Source organism: Sus scrofa, chromosome X (assembly GCF_000003025.6).
Source record: "Sus scrofa isolate TJ Tabasco breed Duroc chromosome X, Sscrofa11.1, whole genome shotgun sequence".
Taxonomy (NCBI): domain Eukaryota; kingdom Metazoa; phylum Chordata; class Mammalia; order Artiodactyla; family Suidae; genus Sus; species Sus scrofa.
The window spans coordinates 31,371,164-31,391,939 of NC_010461.5; the positions used below are offsets into that span (position 1 = coordinate 31,371,164).

General features: G+C 37.5%; 1 protein-coding gene across 3 annotated transcripts in view; it reads left to right on the forward strand.

Moving 5' to 3' along the window:
• Positions 1-20,776, forward strand: part of LOC100623332 (melanoma-associated antigen B16-like) — a 363,390-nt gene that overhangs the window by 13,372 nt on the left and 329,242 nt on the right. The window lies entirely within an intron of this gene.

Sequence of the window (20,776 nt, forward strand, 5' to 3'; positions counted from 1 at the left end):
TACTGTTGTTGTTTAAGTCTAATCCCATTAGAGGCAAATGTTAATTATTTGCCATTTTTAGCAAAGTATTATTCTTAATAATACCACCCATTAGAATCTATATGGATTTTTTAATAGCATTTGCCCTTAAGTAAGTGTATAAATCCTAAAGAAGCTATCGTATTTAGTGTATTCTCTTAAATATTTTGATCAACCTGTGGTATGAAAACAGTCTACTGATGGTTCTTATTTTCATATCTTGCTATCTCAAAGAATCAGTTAAGAAGAGAGCTATAGAGTAGCAAAATGTGTTAATCATGAAGAAAATCTCTCCATTTTTCTATTTCATCACATTTAGACTTTGACGTGGTATTGACACTGTTACCAGCGATGTCCTTAGACACAAGCAGGAGAAAGTAGTTCAAAGCTCTATATACATAAAAATGATTAATAATTTTAAAGCTGCACTAATATTAAGCATAGCTATGATTCTCAGGTTTTCTGTATATCTTAGCATTAGTAATATCAAGCCGAAAATATCTTCCTTTTGTGTTAGATGCTTAGTCAACATCTCATATTTGAATTAATATCTCATGATGTTCAGCTTTTCATTTTTTTTTTTTTTGAATGGCATGATAGCAAGAAGAGAAGGAAAAACATAGCAAATCAGCTGGGGTAATGTTCAGCCATAACAGTTCAAGGAAATAGAAATTAGCAAACTAAGGGTGGAATCGATTGAGTTAAAGGGGACCAGAGTTGCATTTGATCAACATGTAGTATAGCTCAGTAATGCATGTTAAAAAAAAAATCGTATTTTTCACTGTTGGTTACTCTTTGAAAGGTTAGTTAGCCACTTGAGTATGAATAATAAATGTGAAGGCAAGTGTAGTTCATGTATACTTGGAAAAGTTTGCTCAATAACCCTATCAGACCAAAGCTTATATAAAGCCAATAAGCAAAAAATCTAAAAGAGATTGCACAAATCCTGCTGTAGGCCCAGAACTATGCAGTTGTAAGGTATGCAAAAGAACTTTAAAGGAAAGACTCTACCTTTCTGAATTTTGCCACCTAGTTGAGAGAAATCTGAAGAGCCAGCTTAAGACACTGATGTTGATGAAAGAGCAATGGTTTCTATGATTGCTTTCTTCCTTTTTTTTTTTTTTTTTTTTTTTTTTTTTGTCTTTTTAGGGCCGCACCCACAGCATATGGAAGTTCTCAGGCTAGGGGTCGAATGGGAGCTACAGCTGCCAGCCTACACTACAGCCACAGCAACTCGGGATCTGAGCCATGTCTGCTACCTACATCACAGCTCATGGCAGCACTGGATCCTTAATCCACTGAGCAAGGCCAGGGATCTAACCTGTGTCCTCATGGATGCTAGTCAGATTTGTTTCTGCTGAGCCACATTTGGAACTCCTGATTTCTTTAAAATAGCTCCATAATCAAGGGGCTCTTAAACCCATTGACCATTATACAAATATTAAAGTTTTTTAAAATTTATTTTAAATTTTAATTTCTATTTAAAGTTATAATATTTCTCATAGGGCTGATTCTCTGATTTAGTAATTGACTAGAACAAATAGATATCAGAATAAGGAAGGAGGCAAGGAGAGCTCTGAAACAACCTTTCAAATACACATCCATATTATTTACATGGTGTTTGTGAAACAATAGCACTAGTTGGATCTGCCACACATTCTAACACTTGGTCTTAGATTGATGAATACCCTGTATGTTGTTATAAACTCTGACTTAATGGTCACGTAAACCTCAGTTAACATCCCTGCTCATAACCTATGTGATCATAGAACACTACTTTGAGTTTACTCTTACCCTCAGGGTAAATCACATCTATTTTTCAGGGTTAAAAATAAGGAAATATGTCTGACATAGACCAATCAAAGTACTCATTAAATGGTAGTTATTTTCCTTATGCGGCTTCATCAGAATCGAGTTTAAAACAGATAATTTTTTTCCAACAATATGGCAGAGTAGGGAGTTTCCGTTGTGGCTCAGTAGTAACAAACCCGACTAGTATCCATGAGGACACAGGTTCAATCCCTGGTTTTGCTCAGTGGGTTAAGGATCCAGCATTGCCATGAGCTGTGGTGTAGGTCTCAGACGCTTTTCAGATCCTGTGTTCCTGTGGCTGTGCTATAGGCCAGCAGCTACAGCTCAGATTTGACCCCTAGCCTGGGCATTTCCAGAGGCCTCAGGTGAGGCCCTAAAAAGACAAAAAAAAAAAAAAAGAGTAGATACCCTGGGAAAAGAAAGAAAATAAGAAATGTTACCTAAACATCTAGCAATACTTGGTTGAAAAATGTAACAGATGTTAAGATAATCATTTTAAATAGATAAAGGCATAGGAAATGGCGGAAGTAAACATGAGAATGAAGGTTAGAAAAAAAACAGAGGTACCCTAGGGCAGGTGCTAAGGCTATCTTGGGGCCTATTTGCTGATCTTATTTTAATGGCTTTGTTGCAGGGAGTTGAATTTGAGACTCTGATTTAAAGCCAAGGACCTTGAAGGACCTAGATAAAATCTATGTTCCAGAAAAGAATATGATTAGGAACACTGAGAATGTATAATCACATGCAGAATCCTCATGTTGTGCTGGTGTTTGAGTGTACAGTATCACCAGCATCTGAGACATCCTCAAACTAAAATAGTACTATAAATTGCACTCAGGTTAACAATGTTAAAAGCAAATCTCTTCTAACAGGACCTACCTTCATCCAAGGTCATCTAGTATTTCCATAGCTGGAATCCTTCTAAACACCAGACCACAAAGAAAAATTATAAACACATGAAAAAAATAATCCATAGGTGTAAAAGTTAGAAAATTTTTAAACAGGAGAAATAAAATTTTAAGAACTACAGTTGGATAGGTTGGAATATAGAATATAAACATATTGAATATAGCTAGATTTTACAATAAGGCATAGCAGTCAGCCAACTGAAAGCTGGAGATGTGAAATGATGTTTAGTTTTTTTGTTTTTTGTTTTTTTTGTTTTTGGTCTTTTTGCCTTTTCTAGGGCCACTCCCACATCATATGGAGGTTCCCAGGCTAGGGGTCTAATTGGAGCTGTAGCCACCGGCCTACACCAGAGCCACAGCAACGCGGGATCCGAGCCAAGTCTGCAACCTACACCACAGCTCACGGCAACGCCAGATCGTTAACCCACTGAGCAAGGGCAGGGACCAAACCCGCAACCTCATGGTTCCTAGTTGTATTTGTTAACCACTGCACCACGACGGGAACTCCGAAATGATGTTTAGTTTTATCATAACAAGGCATGAGCAAAGCTCAGAGGAGAGAGAAGCAGGATGTTCAGTTTTTTCAGAAGTAAAAGGTATAATATGTTTTAGTTATCGTCATCATTATCACCCAGATAGTGTTCTGTATTTTTAGTGAGTAATGGGACTCAGTGTGGAATCCTGGCTCTGTCAAATACTACTTCTAAGGCCTTGGGTGTCTATGTCATCATTTTCTACCTTGTAAAATGAGGATAATAGTAATATTTAAGATTAGTATTTTTATGAGGTCAGAAAGATTATGAAAGCACACAATTAGTTGTTCAATACATATCAATAAATATTCAGTAGGGATATTTAAAGGTATTCATATTATTCAAGTGTGCATTCAAAACAGTTTACTATGTGATAAAGTGTTAAACATTGGTAAACATCAGTGAAGTGCTAAAAGCCAGTTAAGGAAAAAAAATAATCAGGTGGGAAAAATAGGCATATAAAGTAGCAATTATAGTGCAGTGATTTTTTTCCCTTAATATAGATGTGTATAAATTGAAAGTAAAATCTGGAAGAGTGAAAGGCACAAATTTCATCATGATGTAGTTAGTCAGCTTCAAGTTGAAGCAAAAATAGTTAATAAGATTTTCTTGACAGAAAAGGAGAGGAATGAAGATAATTATGGTCAAAGTAAAAAAAAAAAAAAAAAAAAAAAAAAGGCACACTGGCACACAAAAAATAAAAGGTAGCATCCAGAAGATGGCAAGTAGTACCTTGTGGGTCAAGTTTACTGTATCAAAGAGAATATGGAAGAAAATAAAGAATGTTGACTAAAACAAGATTGATAGGGCCTTGTATGTGAATCTTAGGAGACTAGAACCAATATTAAATGTTAGAGGATTTTAATTCTTCTTTTGAATTATTTTTCAGATAGGCTTTAGTTTTTAGAGTTCACGGCAAAATTGAATGGCAGATATAGAAACTTCCCATATATCCTCTGTCCTCTCCACTGTGCACCTTCCCCACCATCAGCATTCTGTATCAGATTAAGATCACTGAATCAGCATTGACGCATCATCACCCAAAGTCCACAGTGGCGGTTAGCATTTACTCTTGGTATTATACATTCTATGGGTTTGGGCAAACGTATAATGGCATGTATCTACCAATATACTATCATACAGAATAGTTTCACGGACTTAAAAAATTTCTGTGCTCTACATAGTCATTCCTCCCTCCCTTCTGGGCAAACATTAACTTTTTTACTGTCTCTTTATTTTCGCTTATTTTCAGAATGCTATATAGATGGAATCAACTATTTCACATTGCCTTCTTTTTCTTAGTAATATGAGTTTTTCTTCACGTTTTTTTTTTTCTTTTTAGGGCTGCACCCATGGCATATAGAAGTTCCCAGGCTAGGGGTAGAATTGGAGCCACAGCTGCTGGCCTACACCACAGACACAGCAATGCCAGATCCAAGACACACCTGCGATGTACACCACACCTCATGGCAATGCTGGATCCTTAACCCACTGAACGAGGTCAGAGATCAAACCTGAGTCCTCATGGGTGTTAGTCAGATTCGTTTCCACAACAGGAACTTCTTAGTTTGATAGCTCATTTCTTTTCAGTGCTTAATAATCCATTCTCTTGATGTACCACAGTTTATTTTTCCATTTACCTGCTCAAGGACATCTTGGTTGCTTCTGAGTCTTGCAAGTTATGAATAAAGCTTCTTTAAACATCCATGTGTAGGTTTTTGTGTAGACATAAGTTTTCAGCTCCTTTGGGTAAATACCAAGGAGCACAATCGGTGGATCACATGTAAGGGTATGTTTAGTTTTGTGAGAAACTGCCAACTGTATTCTGAAGTGGCTGTACCGTTTTGCATCGTCATCAGCAGTGAAGGAGAGTTCCTTTTGCCCCACATCATGGCCAGCATTTGGTGTTGTCAGTGTTTTGAATTTTGGCCATTCTAATTGGCATACAGTGGTACATCATTGTTATTTTATTTTTCCCCAGCTTTATTGAAATACGGTAGAAATATTATGTGTAAACTTACAAGGTACAAAGTGATGAATTGATATGTGTATATATTGTGAAATGATTACCCTAATAAGATTAGTAGACACCTCTATGATCTCACATAATTACCTTTTTTGGTTGTTTGAGGGAGTGAGAACATTTAAGATCTATTTTGTAGCATCTTTCAATATATCATACAGTATTGTTAACTATAATCACCATGCTGTACATTAGATTCCTAGAATGTGTTTATCTTATAATTGGAAGTTTGTAGCCTTTGCTAAGCATGTCCACTTTAACCCTACCCACTAACTGCTGACATCCACCATACTACTCTCTATTTCAATGAGATTGGCTTTTATAGATTTCTCATTATAAGTGAGATCATACCCTTTCTGTCTTTTCCTGTCTCCTGTGTTTTACTTAGCATAATATACTCAAGGATCATGTCACAAATGGCAACATATTTTTATGGCTGTATAAAATTCCATTATATTATTATTATATACTCTGTTTTCTTTATTCATCATGCATAGATGAACCCTTGAGTTGTTTCCATGTCTTAGCTATTGTGAATAATGCTGTGGTGAACATGGGAGTACAGGTATCTCTTCAAGAGAGTGATTTCAGTTCCTTTGGATATATAGCCAAAAGTGGGATTGCTGGATCATGTAATAGTTCTATTTTTTAATTTTTTGAGGAACCTCCATACACTTTTCTGTAATAACTGTACCAATTTATTATATTCCCACTAACAATATACAAAGGTTCCCTTTTCTCAACCCTCACCAACACTTATCTATTATTGTCTTTTTGATAATAGCTATCCTAAGAGGTATGACGTGATACTGTGGTTTTGATTTGGAGTTCCCTAATTACTAGTGATGTTGAACATCTTCTCATGTATCTTTTGGCTACTTGAATGTCTTTCTTGGAAAAATTCCTGTTTAAGTCCTTGGCCCACTTTTTACATTGATTATTATTATTTTTTTTTTTTTTGGTTTTGAGTTGTATCAGTACATTATATATTTTGGACATTAACCTCTTATTGGATACATAATTTGCAAATACTTTCTTCAGTTCTGTAGGTTGCCTTTTCATTTTGTTGTTTCTTTTGCCATGTGTGGAAGCATTTTAGTTGGATGTAGTTCCCACTTGTTGATTTTTTTTTTTTTGTTACTTATACTTTGGGTATCATGTAAAAAAAAATTATTACTAAGATCAATGTCAACAGTTTTTTTCCCTGTAATCAATGTCAAGGAGTTTTTTCTTTTTCTTTTTTTTTTTTTTTTTTTTTTTTTTTTTTTTTTGTCTTTTTGCCTTGAAAGGGCTGCTCCCGTGGCATATGGAGGTTCCCAGGCTAGGGGTCCAATTAGAGCTGTAGCCGCCGGCCTACACCAGAGCCACAGCAACATGGGATCCAAGCCGCATCTGCGACCTACACCACAGCTCACGGCAACGCCAGATCCTTAACCCACTGAGCAAGGCCAGGGATCGAACCCTCAATGTCATCGTTCCCAGTCGGATTCGTTAACCACTGTACCACGACGGAACTCCAAGGAGTTTTTTCTTTTAGGAGTTTTGTGGTTTCAGGTCTTAAGTTTTAAGTCTGTAATCCATTCAGAGTTCATTTTTGTGAGTGGTATGAGATAGAGATCCAATGTCATTCTTTTGCATGTGATTATCCACTTTTCCCAGCATCATTTATTGAAGAGATTATCCTCTCCCCATTGAATATTGTTTGCCCCCTTATCATATATTAGTTGACTGAGTATTCTTGGGTATATTTTGAGGCTCACAACTGTGTCTCATTAGTCTGTGCTAATTCATTTCTCTGAAATTTCAAGTTTGTTATTGAATGCCTGTAGTGAATTTTTCATTTTAGCTACTGTATTTTTGAACTCCAGAATTTCTGTTTGCTTCTTCTTATAATGTTTCTCTCTCTCCTTGATAAAACATAGTCCTCACACCTTTCCTTACTTTTAGTTCTTTAAACGTGTAATGGCTACTTTGAAATCTTTGTTAAATCCAGCATCTGGTTGCTCTCACAGTAGCTTCTGTTGCATACATTTTCTCCCCAGTGGATGAGTTATACTTTCCAGTTTCTTTGTGCTGGGAGTCAAGGCAGAGCTGCCCCCAATATGGCAAAATAGCATATTGATTATATTTTGAATTAAATTTGCTTAAGAAGGTACTTAAGCAGATTTTATTCAAAGGGGTACTTTGACCTTGTTCTCTGTCTCTCTGAAGGCAGGAGATATATCTCTAACATGAATGGAGCACTCCCTGTGCTGGGAGATAGAAGGACACCCTTATTGCCAAAGACAGGAAGTTCAGGGCCAAGAAGCCTGTGTAGGAATTCCCTGGTGGCCTAGTGGTTAGGCATTTGGCATTGTTCTGCTGTGGCCTGGATTTGCTCCCTGGCCCATTAACTTCTGCATGCCATGGGTGTGGCCAAAAATTAATAAATAAAAATAATTTTTTAATAAAATTGAAAGACAACAATAAAAATGAAGCCTATGTAAGCAAACCTTGTTACTTCTTTACTGATTGCTGCCCAAACTCAAACTTTACTTAAATTCTTTACTAATTAAGCATCCAAACCTAACTTTGTCCTGTCAGTTGTTCTCTGTATTGTTTCTTCATATAAAAATATAAAAGCTGCCTACTTTGGCCCTTCCAGGTTTCATTTCTGTGAGGCCTCCATAACTATGAATTAATTTTTTTTCTCTTATTAACGTGTTTTGTGTCAATTTAATTATTAGACCTGCCAAAAGAACACAAAAAGAGTAGGGAGAGGAAATTTCCTTCTCCTTGACATTTGCATGACTCATAATATTTTGTGGGGAAATTCAGCATTTCAGATACTATATTATAACAGCTCTGGCTACTAGGGCATTTATTGTTATTTACTCGTTTACTTGTTTAGTGACTGTATTACTGCTCTGAAGTCTGCAAGTCTCTATGTTCTGCTTTGATGTGAAGTCTGATATTGTTACTTGGGGGGTGCAGGCTTGGTGTTCTCACAGTCAATAGTAGCATGAGAGTGATTTTGGCAGGGCTGTTTTTGATTGCTGTCTGATTGCTTTATTATTATTTTTTTATTTATTTTTATTTTTTTTTTACATTCTTTTTTTTTTTTATTTTCCCACTGTACAGCAAGGGGGTCAGGTTATCCTTACATGTATACATTACAATTGCAGTTTTTCCCCCACCCTTTCTTCTGTTGCAACATGAGTATCTAGACATAGTTCTCAATGCTATTCAGTAGGATCTCCTTGTAAATCTATTCTAAGTTGTGTCTGATATGATTGCTTTATTATTTTCACCAATTCTCTGCAGGTCCAAATTGCTTCACAAACTAATCCAATCAAATTCTAACCCCTTTGAAAGGATGGTGGTAGAGGTCAATGTTTGAGATATTTTCTGACCAAGGAAGGCTGTCCCCAAATGTCTCTTTCCAGGTTTCTGTCCAGAAGACCAGCCAGCCCATAATTTAGCCTGAATCTCCAGTGACTCTTATCAATTCCAATTGCCTTTCACCACAATGTCCCATTTTTTTTTTTTTTTGGAGAGTGCCCAGAGGCATAAACTTCTTTGGACTCATTCAAAGTCAGTTACTTTGTAGAAGAAAGAATTTGGAGCTTGCTTCTCTACCCTGGCAGGGGAAATGTCTCTGATACAGGTTCTGATGTTGGGAGAAGGGATGAGAGTGCATGTTTCTTTGAGTGAACCCCTCTTTAAGAGCTCAGGGATTAAATAACCCAGCCCCAGTTCTCCTTGGTTTGCTTCTTTTGGCATGGACCCTCTACCCACAAGCTGGGATAAGGGCACTCAGGGTCTCCGTATTCCCAGTGGTGCCATAACCATGCCAAGGTAGAGTCATTGCTCAGTGAGTAGGATTTGGGCAAAGAAAGGAGCCCCCCTGACACATACACCTCTTGGCCACACACATGCCCAGATCCTAGTTCAGGAATAGGTATTTGAGACTTGGATGAGAAAAACTGACATCCTGCTCCTCTTGGGAAATAGCCCTATGACTAGGAACTAGTAGGAGCGGTAGCTCTGTTTTCTCCCTTACACTGATCTAAAATGGAGTGTCCGTCTCACTGAGCTAACTGAACAGGGGAGGGAGAACATGGATCTTGGTTCAAATACCCAAGACGCTCATTAATTTTTACTATGTCCTAGTAGATTTTCTTGAGTAAATGTTCTTTATTTGCAGTTGGCCTGTAGGGCCATTTTCTCAGATGTTAAATGGTTGTCTTTTTAAATAGTTTTTTTTTTCCTGTTTCAATAGCAAGTGGGCCTGTGGAACTCCTCACACTGACATACCAGATGTGGAGCCATGGTTCTACTTAATTCAGATCTAATTTAATAATATATTTAATGTCATAATCCATTAAGCACACACACATACCCAAAACCAGATTTTATAGAACAATACCTTTCCTTACCAAGTGTGGTTCTCCTTGATATTTTTGTGTTCTATTTTGCCTAATTAAAAAAATGTACCAGTTGGCTGGGAGTTCTCATTGTGGTGCAGCGGAAATGAATACGAATAGTATCCATGAGGACGCAGGTTCCATTCCTGGCCTCGCTCAGTGAGTTGGGGATCCGGCATTGCTGTTAGCTGTGGTGTATGTCACAGATGCAGCTTGGATCCCACATTGCTGTGACTGTGGTGTTCACCAGCAGCTGCAGCTCCGATTCGACCCCTAGCCTGGGAACTTCCATATGCTGTGGGTGCGGCCCTTAAACGCAAAGAAAAAAAAAAAAAAAAGACTTGGCAATATCTAGATTGATTTTCCACCCACTAACATCATGACTAACAGCTTGAAAAACACTGCTTAAGTTGATTTGCAGTCTTTGTCCACTCACTTATTCTTTTAATTCAATCTATAATTATTTAGAACTCTAGTTCAGTTTTCATTTTTGAAAGTACCAGTATGAATGAAATACAATTATTTATTCAGAGGAGCTTAAAATCTACTTGGGGAGAATGTTAAGTGTAAAAATACTATTGACAAGAGACATACCATTGGAAGTTTTTAGCCAGAGGAGTGATGTAATCATACCTCTGTTTCAGGAAGTTAAATCTGGTGGGGGTGTGGAAGTTGGATGGAATGGGTGATGAGGAGAAACCGCAATCTGATATATCTGTTTGGAGGCTTTTACATTAAGTCTGTAAACTTGATGTGCATCCACATTTGAATATTATGGCAGACTCAGAGAGGAGAACGCTGAAAGCACATAGAGCCAATAAAATGTAGTCATAGGTGGATTTTAAGACAAAGATATTTTCTTGTGCAGTGCAGGTACATGTGGCATTATTTACTTGAGGTGGCAATAGGAGGAAGGGGGATATATTTAATGGGAGGTGGAGAAGAAAGTTTATAAGTGCTGATAACTTCATAGATTGAGAAAATGTGAACTGCGAGGAAAGCATTAACTAAAAAGCCTGGTAGAAATTGTATGAAACTGATACACCACTGAGTGAAAATAAAAATTATTCAGCAACCCTGGTATTTATGAAATTAAATAATTTGGACTTAATACCTATTATGTAGATGTTTGGCATTGTTGTTTTCCTGTCTTTTAGTGTAGTATATATTGTCACTTTCATTTTAGTGAAAAGTAGTCATTTATTTTAAAAGAAAGCATTAATTTCAAGAGTTAAGGTACATTATCTAAAGTACAATGGTTACGTTTGAAATCTTTTATGAACTAAGAAAATAATTTGCAAGAAAAGACCATATTATCAATGTATTTTGACTGTAGAATAATACAGTGAACTATTTTAAAGCAGTCAGTGACTGAATTTAATTTACCACTGTCCCCTTGATGCATCTAGATTCATTAAAAGCAGCAAAAAAAATAATATTCATTTGCACTTGTTTACTGTAGCTAAAATGACATCTCAAGATCACATAAATAATAAACACTTTCAGGATTTCCCATTGTGGCTCAGTGAGTTAAGAACCTGACTAGCATCCACGAGGATGTGTGTTAGATCCCTGGCCTCGCTTAGTGGCTTAAGGATCTAGCGTTGCTGCAAGCTGGGGTGTAGGTTGCAGATGTGGCTCGGATCCAGCATTGCGATGGCTGTGGTTCCAACTTCCTATTGGACCCCTAGCCTGGGAATTTATATGCTGCAAGTGTGGCCCTAAAAAGCCAAAAAAAAAAAAAAAAAAAACCCAAACCAGTTTCAGATTCCTGCACAATCACTTGCAATGTGAAAATGAACAGTGATTTTTTTTTCTTTTTAAGTGTTTTTCATCTAAAATTGAAAAGTAATACTGACTCTCAGAGTTGTCAGGATTTAATGCAATTGCTAAATAAGGGGACTAGCACCCATACCTGGCATTTAGTGGGTACAATTGAATGAGATACAGAAAAAGACCTACATCCACACCGCAAACTTAGTACGAATGAGTGAGCTGCTAAACCTGACTGAAACAGCATTTCTGGAAGCAGTGCAAGGCAGGCATTATTCCACCAGTTTAATAGCCATGTTGTCATGATGCAGAGGGACTATTGTCTTTTTTTTTTTTTTGAGGGGAGGGTGACTATTGTCTCAGATGTGAACATTATTATTGCTCAGATTGTGTCATTTTTAGTTAACAGTAATGGCTGTAATGCTTTGAATTTGAGGATGATGATAACTGCATTAGAAACTACAGCCTGGTTGAATGTTTATCCGTTAAAGTGGTTTATATATTCCTATAATTTCAGGGATTCTGAGCATTCCAAATAGGTCATGTCATTAGGAACTGTTTCATAATTAGCAGTTTCCAAAAAAAGTCAATTTTTGTTAAATGATTACATGTGATGGTGCTAATATCTATCGGACAAATTCTGAATTTTACAAATTTATATTAATTTTTTGTAATTTAAAAATGAAAACCTTATGTATATGGAGTTGGGGGATACCAAAATTTCTCATAGATTAGTATCGACGTGAACTCTGTTACTACATAGAATATTTCCTGATAAATCTGAATAATATATTTTTGGGGGTTACTGTATGAAGATAATTATTGGCAAAGGCCCATTGGAAAGAATAACCTATAAATATTCTAATTGTAAAACTCTAATTGTGTGCATTTCAGTTGTTTCAACTGATTTTGCCATAAGAGAGCTATATTTTATGTATATATATTGTGTATGTATGTATATATACAATACTATGGGTCAGATATTGTGGTAAATGACAACTAGACATAAAATGGAGTTCAAGTTAGGCAAGGAGTATTTCATTTTCTCATATTAGAAGAAATGACTTACTTTACACTAGGAGTTATCAGATCAAATGGTAGAAAGTCAATCGTGTCATTAATCTAATACACTAGGTGCTGATAAATACATAGTTTACTTTATAAAAATTTAAAAATACAAATAAATAAAACATCCTGTATGCTTTTTACTAGTTGTCAGAGAGATTCACCCTCCCCAACACTTCACCTACACGATTTGAAATTAATTTTTGACTCATAATTGCTTCTCCATGATCTCTGTGGTGTCAGTTGGTCAGACAGCTACTGACAGTGATGGCCAAGTAGCCTGTCAGAGAGGAGGGGACAGAATGATGTTCCAGCTCTCGGGATTCCTGGTTTAATGCTCTTGGAGCAGTATCACCAGATAATTTCTGTCTGTGTTAGACCTGGTTCTGGAGCAGAATGACTATAGCAGAGAAAAAGGGACGGGGAATATGTGTATAAATTGCGGGATACAGAAGAGTGGCAAGGAAATATGTATACTTGTTCAACTGCTTTTGCCTCCATTGTGCCCCCTTTTCAAGTCTGTTTTTAGAGGAAGGGACTGTGGGACAGATGATAAAGACAAATCACTTGGAATCGAAAGGCATGTCTGTGGCAGCAGTCAGGGCTTCAGCAGAGCTTCAGATCCTCCTGCCTGTCCAGTACTCTGGGGTCTAGCCAGTCAAGCCAGTCACATTGTGAATCTCACATATGTATGCTCAGTCACACACACACACACACACACACACACACACACACACGAATGATGCCAGCCACTCCCTACTTTTATTACGCCCCCTCAAATTAAATCCTTATACTGATACTAACATTTCCTTAATCAAGTTATAAATAAAAATCAGTCACTACCACTCATGCATTTTGGCGAAGGAAATATTTTCCTCTACCATGTTTGGCTTAAAGGGTTGGAGGCCCGAGAATAAACCGACAGTAGAAAGATTAACAGGAGAAAAGACAAGGTTCATAAAGCTCATTTTCATGTGCACACATGGTTGCTCAATAATGAATAATTTGATGAGTAGCCAGAAATAAAGGTACATAAGCCAGTTTAACACAAGTCTGGGGAAGGGCTTTAGTGGGTAATGTGAAAGGTTCCGTTGGGCCTTTTGATGCTAATTGGCAGCTTAATTTATACTTCTCAGTGCTAAGAGTCAGTCCTTGCCCAGTCAGGAAACTGCCTTGGAGTAGGGGGAGGGCAGTAACAATAGCAGCTATATTGGAGGGAGACCTTGCTTAAGTGTAGATGACATTTCTTTTCTGACTTCTGATTATTTAGACCTTTTCAGTTTAAAGTAATTTTGATACCACTTTGGTGGACTATTAATCCCTATATTTTTCCCATCTGAAACTTATCTAAAAGTTTCACAAGTTGCTGAATGGATTGCTGTAGAGAGAAGATTTGGATTAGAAGTTAGGAGGTAAGAGATTTGCAAAGGGCAGTAGGAATAGAAATTGAACAAAGAAATAAGAAAAACAAAGATTAATGGTTGGAATAGACTGTAAAACAAGTTTCTGAGTCCATAGGGAAGCCAGTTGAGAAGATTTCTAGATGTTGGGCTTTAAATGTCATTAGATGGTAGAGTGAGACATCAGTGTCACAGTCATGGTTATTTCCTAGAGCAGAGCATGAAAGATATGGATGATCTGGTGAACTTCATAGGTGGCCTGAACTATTGTGGTGTAGGTCATTTGAAATTTATATCAGGTCATCAGCATCTAGCTACAGTTTGTAGGGCTTTAGGCAAAGGGCAGCTACAAGGCAATCTAGAGTCTCACTAAGGATCTGGGCAGTCAGATTTTAGTTTTTAGTGATACCAAGTCAGGAGAGTGGGAGGAAAACCTGGAATCATTTAATTACTTATAAAATGTTGCTGAATGCAAGTGCATGTGTTCAACACAGTGAGCCCAAACAAACTGAAAGATCAGTGTTTGGAGCAGAGAAAGGTTTATTGCAGATTAAGCAAGGAGAATGGGTGGCTCATGCTCAAAAAACCCAAATTTCTCCATAGTTTTTTGGGAAAAATTTTTATAGCCAAATTTGGGTTGAGGGCTACAGGGTATGTGGCTTTCTTCTGATTGGTGGGTGGTGAGCTAACAGGGCAGTGCTCCTGGAATCTTGTGCTCAGCCTGAAGTTTCCATTCTCCACCTGGGTGAGGCCCTTAGTCCTGTAGAAGAACTCAGATACATTATGTGTATTCCTTGAGGAGGAACCAGTACCCTGCCACAAGGCTGCACTATTATTTTTTGATTGTTTCTCCTTTGTCTCTGCATTCCCCCCCCTCCCCCCCCCCCCGCCCCGCTTCCATGATTAGCAGCTGTTTGAATCTTCCCTTTAGAACTCTGGGAAGATCTAGGAGGCTAAAGCCTTGTTCCTGCAAGCGAAATATGGGAAGGCTTTTGTACCTAGGAGGGCTCCAGAGGGTCTCATTTGGTTTCAAAAATACACAAGATGGCAAGATCCAGTTTACAAGGAGGTAAAATATTGCCCAGAGACAATGAACAGGACTAGAATTTGATAACCCACAAGGACAGGTTACAGTTTCCATTGAAACTTTCACTCTAAAATTACCTCCTTTTGACCAAAGATTATCAAAGTAGGATTATTCTTATTTATAAAACAAGTCAAATCTCATTAAATTTGGCCTGATCAATTACATTAATGCAGCAAAAATGATAATTGACCACACAGGCCCTTTGTAAGTTTACTTTGCTGGCAACTTTGTGAAAGATCTCAGATTGGAGTTCCCCTTGTGATGCAGCAGAAACAAATTTGACTAGTAACCGTGAGGTTGCGGGTTCGATCCCTGGCCTAGCTCAGTGGGTTAAAAGGATCTGGCATTGCTGTGAACTATGGTGTAGGTTGCAGATGCGGCCTGGATCCTGCATTGCTGTGGCTGTGGCGTAGGCCGGCAGCTATAGCTCTGATTCGACCCCTAGCCTTGGGACCCCCATATGCCATGGGTGTGGCCCTAAAAAGAGAAAAAAAAAAAAAAACGAATCTCAGACTTGGCTTTTAAAAGCGTGAATTGCCTCGGTTTCTCTTGAGTCTCATATCTTTGGAGTTCTTATATGCACAAAATTAAGTGTATTTTTTCTCCTGTTTATCTTATGTCAGTTTGATTATTAGACCAGCCAAAGTACCTAGAAGAGAAGAAGGAAAAAATTTTTCACCCCTACACTTTGCTTAACAGTGGAATTGGGGAGGGGAGAGAACAAGTTAGAATCTTTCTTAATATGATTTGTTTGAAAGGAAAATTATGGAGCTTATTGATCTTGTTAGTATTTATGCTAATAGTTAAACTCTACTTTAAAATTCACCCTTTTTACTTCCAAATAAAACACAGTGAAGATCAGTTATGCTCTCTAGTTTTTGTAAATTTCAATTGATTTAATAGTTAAAATGAACAATGTAAAATGATACAGATTGTGGTGATCATTTTATAATGTATAGAAATATGGAAACACTGTGTTGTGCACCAGGAACCTAACATAGAGTAGTAGGTCAATTATATTTCAAAAACAAACAAACAACAAACTCAGAAAAAGAGATCAGAGTTGTGGTTACCAGATGCTGGGGTGGGGTGGGGCAGGCGGAGGGGAATTGGATGAAGGAAGTTGAAAGGTATGGTTGTAGGATAAATAAGTCCTAGAGATGTAAGGTACAACATGATTAATATAATTAAAACTGCTGTATGTTATGTTTGAAATTTGCTAAGAGTAAATCCTAAAAATTCTTATCACTAGGAAAACTTTTTTTTGTTTTTTTTTTGCTTTAGGGCTGCACTCGCAGCATATGGAAGTTCCCAGGCTATGGGTCAAATTGGAATTATAGTTGCCAGCCTACACCACAGCCACAGCAACACCACATCCTTAACCCACTAAGCAAGGCCAGGGATTGAACCCTCATCCTTGTGGATAATAGTCGGATTCGTTTCCACTCTGCCACAACAGGAACTCCTTTTTTTCTTTTTTCTTTATATACATATATATATATAAATGAATGAATTAGATGATGGATGTTCACAAAACTTACTGTGATAATCGTTTCATTATGCAGGTAAGTCAAATGGTTTTGCTGTACACCTTAAACTTACACAGTGCTGTATGTCAATTATACCTCGATAAAACTGGAGGGAAAAAAATGATAAGGATTGTAATATACACAATGATATTTATTAGATAATTTTTAACTTTTAAATGTGTCTTCTTATTTGTCATATGAGACAACATGGTATTGTTGTTAAGAGCAGGCCTTAGGATCAAAGTTTGAACCATGATTTTGTGATTCTTAGTTTTGTTATACATAACAACTTGGATGAATCTCAAGGGCATTATGCCTAGCTGTAAAAAGCCAATCTCAGAAGAGTACATAGAGTATGATTCCATTTATAGGACTTATAAAAAATGTCAGACTATATGGACAGAGAACAGATTAATGGTTTCCACAGACAGGCAGGGAATTACTGGGTTGGATTGGATTATAAAGAGTTAGCACAATGGAGTTCCTGCTGTGGTATGACTGGATAGGATCAGCAGCATCTCTGGAACACTGAGACTCAGATTTGATTCTTGGCCCAGCACAGTGGATTAGAGATCCAGCATTGTCGCACCTTTGGTGTACGTCATAACTGCTGCTCCTTGGGTCAGTCCCTGGCCCAAGAAACCCCTAGGCCCAGGGGTGACCAAAAAAGAAAAAAAAAAGTGTTAGCATGAAGGAATTCCTCTGTGGCAGTGGAATAGTTCTGCTACTGAGCCAAACTTGGGTCTGCTCATGCTTACACAGTCAATCTACGGACACCAGATTGAGGTGAAGGAAAGTGCAGCGGTTCATCATAAGGCACCATACAAGTAGTCCAGGACAATTAATGCTCAAAAAGCCTGATCTCTCCAGAGTTTTAGGGAGGCCTTTCTAAAAGCAAGGTGAGAGGAGAAGTCAGGAATATGCAGTCAGCTCTGCACAGTTCTTTGGTTGACAGTGAGGTAACAGGTTGGTGTCACAGGCATTAATATCAATCCTTAGGGGCCAGTAGGTCTGAGGGCTCTATGCTCATGGTCATCAAGTAGTTAACATCTTCTACTGGGTCAGGGGTTTTTACATCTGTAAAAGACCTCAGAAATGTGCTTCAGATACTGTTAAGTAGGTACTTCAGAGAGGAGGTAAAGCAGAGGAGGAGTTCGTCTTGTGGCTCAGTGGGTAAAGAACCCTACTAGTACCCACAAGGATGTGGGTTCGATCCTTGGCCTCACTCAGTGGATTAAGGATCTGTCATTGGCACAAGCTGTGGCATAGGTCGCAGATGTAGCTCAGATCTGGTGTTGCTGGTGCAGCGGCTGTGGCATAGGCTGGCAGCTGCAGCACTGATTCAACCCCTAGTCTGAGAATTTCCATATGCCACAGGTATAGTCATAAAAAGAAAAAAAAAATGTTATTTAGCCACAGGGTTCCTTCCAACACTACCGCTTATACTATGAATTTTATAAGGCTGGTATCAATGTCTGTACTTGTTTAGTTGTTTTACTTAACATTAATTTATATATTCATGTATATTTATATGGTCCTAACATTTTTCACTTCTAATGGGAATATTATGTGGCCCCCAAAAGAAAAAAAGCATAGGATATGGGGGAGGTGTCTGTCTTGGAAAGGACCCATGGGGTCCTGCTTGGTTACAGTTAAGTATCTCTGTTGTGGCTGTCCCTAAATCCATGTATGGGTTCAAATTGACTAGAAACACACACACATACACAAACAAATGCATGTAAAAAATGATGAAAATGGAATAAAGTATGTAGTCTGGTTAGTGGTATTTTACCAATGTAAATTTCCTTGTTTTGGTATTTTATTAGTTTTACAACACGTCACCACTGGGGACAACTAATTACTATTTTTATAACTATGAGTCTATACTTATTTTAAAATGAAGCACTTCCCATTGTGGCTCAGAGGAAATGAATCTGACTAGTATCCATGAGGACGCAGGTTTGATCCCTGGCCTCATTCAGTGGGTTAAAGATCTGGTGTTGCCATGAACTGTGGTGTAGATTATAGACATAGCTCAGATCTGGCATTGCTATGGTTGTGGCGTAGGTCAGTGGCTTACAGCTACAATTTGACCACTAGCCCGAGAACTTCCATATGCCACTGGTGCGTCCCTAAAAAAGACCAATAAAAAAAATTAAGATTAAAAAATAGAATTGGAATTAAACTATTGAAAAATGGAACACTAAATGGGTAATGTATTGATATTAAGTAATTATTAATTTTTAGATATAATAGTGGTTATCATGGTTGTGATTTTATTTATTAATTTTTTTGGCTTGTGGAAATTCCTCGGCCAGGAATCAAACCTGTGCCACAGCAGAGGCAATATCAGATCCTTATCCCACTGTGCCACCAGAGGAACCCCCCATGGTTGTCATTTTTTACTTGTCGATATTAGTAATGAAACCCAGATTGGGACTTGAACCCATGGTTTTTAAAATTAGAATCACTCACCTGGTGTTTGGACTTACTGAGGCTCAGGTTCTTTGTGTCTCAGCAAAGAAGAAATTCAGCGAGAGACAAAGTGATAGGCAAGAAATAGATTTATTAAGATAGGACACTTGTGAGGAATACAAGTGGGCAGGGGAGGAGACTCTGCCCCCAGGGCTACTATTTTTATAATCCATGGAAAGTGGAGAGTGGCAAAAGATGGCCTTCCTCATTTTTCAAGCTTACATCACTAGCTCTTCCTTCTTATTAGATAATAGAGAATTTGACCCTATGAGTTCAAACTAGGACTGGCATGGCGCTTATTCAGATCAGCAGAAGGGTGGTAACATATGCTAAAATATATTGAATCATCTCAGGTTTCCTTATAGTGAAGGTCTCCTACTTGGGAATGTCATTCTTCCCTTAAATTTCTGCCCTTGGTCCTAAGGATGATTATCTTGCTGAACTTGAATGCAGGACCCATTTTTATCTTTCACTCAATGACCTGAAGCATATCTCATGCTTTTATTTATGGTTGTATAGTTAAGCAAGCCTCATTCATTCTGACGGCTTTCTTGAGCGATTATTAACTTACAGTGGTCTCCCAAAGTTCCCTAGGTTTTTTTTTCCATCTGTGGTCCCGTACTGGGACTTCTACAACTACCTGTGTAACTCTCCTACCCTATTGCTATCAGTAGGAGATATTTGCGGATGAAAGGATGTCTGGGGTGTTCTTCAAAATAATGTGGAAGATAGTCGAGACAGTGGGTATATGAAGCAGGATTGGCCATGAGTTAGTGACTATTCATATTGGATGAGGGCATGGAGATTAATTGTTCTGTTGCTACACGTATTTGCAATTTTCTTAATAAAAATAGAATCAACAAAATAGTGATTCCTTAAACATGTCACAATCTCGATTTTCCCCATGTAAGCTTTTTTCTAATTGTTCCACTTCAGACTAATTGCAAATGTCATATTCTCAGTCAATACCGCATACCAACTTACTGTCTCACAAGAAACCTTCAGTTCTCCTGCCAGTGATTTAATTGTCATATATCAATACAGGGAAGCCAAGGACATGTTTTGTTAATAAAGCCTCTTAAGTAGTTAATTTTAGAAATGTCCATTGTATGTTAGATAAAATAAGCATCATTTTAGTTTGCAATTCTATCTTCAAAGAGATTAAGTCTCTTAGAAGGGAAGTATATACTCTTTTCTTAACCACTATTCCATCTTGATCTTTTTTTTTTAAAAAGTATCAATGCAGGCAAAGGGCTGTGTGCAGCATGGCTCCAGAAGTTTTATATTTTTATTACTTGGGTTCTAAGAACTCTTAGAAAGGTGAAAAATAGCAATAGTTTTCTCAAGCTGTATTCAACATTTTTCTTTCCTCTCTTCATTAAAATAGCTTCAACATGTTTTTCTGCCTCTGGCCCTGCCTAATTAGTGTCAAATTTAACAGTTTGGTAATCACTTTGGCACCAAGAGTTGTATCTTGAAACACGTCTTTTGTGCCTGTGCCACTGAAAATAGATATGAGTAATAGGCATCTTTTCAGAATTAATTTGAAAATTGTCTTTAACCTTATGATGAAGCATGATAAAGTGAGAAAAAAAATGTATAATGTATGTGTGACTGGGTCACCATGCTGTACAATAGAAAATTGACATAAAATCAGCTATAATGGAAGAAATAAAAATCATTATTAAAAATTGTCTTTAAAAGTTCTTAGTACAATACATGTGGGAAATTTTATAGAGAAATTTTG